This window comes from Arachis hypogaea, chromosome 17 (genome assembly GCF_003086295.3).
Source record: "Arachis hypogaea cultivar Tifrunner chromosome 17, arahy.Tifrunner.gnm2.J5K5, whole genome shotgun sequence".
NCBI classification, from domain to species: Eukaryota; Viridiplantae; Streptophyta; class Magnoliopsida; order Fabales; family Fabaceae; genus Arachis; species Arachis hypogaea.
In genome coordinates, this window is record NC_092052.1 from 84853008 (window position 1) to 84854557 (window position 1550).

At 34.7% G+C, this 1550-nt stretch overlaps 1 non-coding gene across 1 annotated transcript; it reads left to right on the forward strand.

Moving 5' to 3' along the window:
- Positions 1-266: 266 nt before the first annotated feature.
- Positions 267-374, forward strand: LOC112767645 (small nucleolar RNA R71). Its single transcript, XR_003185086.1, has one exon. It is a non-coding gene; the product is annotated as a small nucleolar RNA R71 (small nucleolar RNA).
- Positions 375-1550: the final 1176 nt, after the last annotated feature.

Below are 1550 nucleotides of genomic sequence, written 5' to 3' on the forward strand. Positions count from 1 at the left end.
ACTTGCTGAGTCAATATTTTGTTCTGAGCCAATATGGCATTCAGAGTATCAACTTCAAGAACTCCCTTCTTCATAGGCGTCCCATTACTCACAGGATTCCTTTCAGAAGTGTACATGAACTGGTTATTAGCAACCATGTCAATGAGTTCTTGAGCTTCTGCAGGCGTTTTCTTTAGGTGAATGGATCCACCTACAGAGGTATCCAATGACATCTTTGATAGCTCAGATAAACCATCATAGAATATATCCAGGATGGTCCATTCTGAAAGCATGTCAGAAGGACACTTTTTGGTCAACTGTTTGTATCTTTCCCAAGCTTCATAGAGGGATTCACCTTCTTTCTGTCTGAAGGTTTGAACATCAGCTCTAAGCTTGCTCAGCTTTTGAGGAGGAAAGTACTTGGCTAAGAAAGCCGTGACCAGCTTATCCCAAGAGTTCAGGCTGTCTTTGGGTTGAGAATCCAACCATAATCTAGCTCTGTCTCTTACAGCAAAAGGGAAAAGCATGAGCCTGTAGACTTCAGGATCTACTCCATTAGTCTTAACAGTATCACATATCTGCAAGAATTCAGTTAAGAACTGAAAAGGATCTTCAGATGGAAGTCCATGAAACTTGCAGTTCTGCTGCATCAGAGAAACTAATTGAGGTTTCAGCTCAAAGTTGTTTGCTCCAATGGCAGGAATGGAGATGCTTCTTCCATGTAAATTGGAATTAGGTGCAGTAAAGTCACCAAGCATCTTCCTTACATTATTATTATTTTCGGCTGCCATCTCCTCTTCCTGTTCGAAAATTTCTGAAAGGTTATCTCTGGATTGTTGTATTTTAGCTTCTCTTAATTTTCTCTTCAGAGTCCTTTCAGGTTCTGGATCTGCTTCCACAAGAATGTTCTTATCCTTGCTCCTGCTCATATGACAAAGAAGAAGGCACAGAAAAATAATAATAATAATAATAGAGATCCTTTATACCACAGTATAGGGATCCCTTTGTGAGTGGAAGAAAAGAGGGGGAGACAAAGAATGTGATGTAAAGGAAGAAACACAACTGTACGAATGGAAGAGATGTGAGATGAGATGTTAGGATATGAATGAATAAATAGAATGAGATGGGGGAGGGATAATTTTCGAAAATTATTTTGAAAAAGAGTTAGTGATTTTCGAAAATGGTTTTTGAAAAATGTTAGTAATTTTCAAAAATTTTTGAAATCAAAAATAAAAAATAAAATTAATTAGTTAATTAAAAAGAAATTTTTGAAAAAGGGGGAAGATATTTTCGAAAATTAGAGAGAGAGAGTTAGTTAGGTAGTTTTGAAAAAGTTAAGAAACAAACAAAAAGTTAGTTAGTTAGTTGAAACAAATTTTGAAAAGATAAGAAGTTAGGAAGTTAGGAAAGATATTTGAAAAGATATTTTTGAAAAAGATAAGATAAGAAGATATTTTTGAAAAGATATGATTGAAATTAGTTTTTGAAAAAAAAGATTTGATTTTGAAAATCACAATTAATGACTTGATTCACAAGAAATCACAAGATATGATTCTAGAACTCAAAGTTTG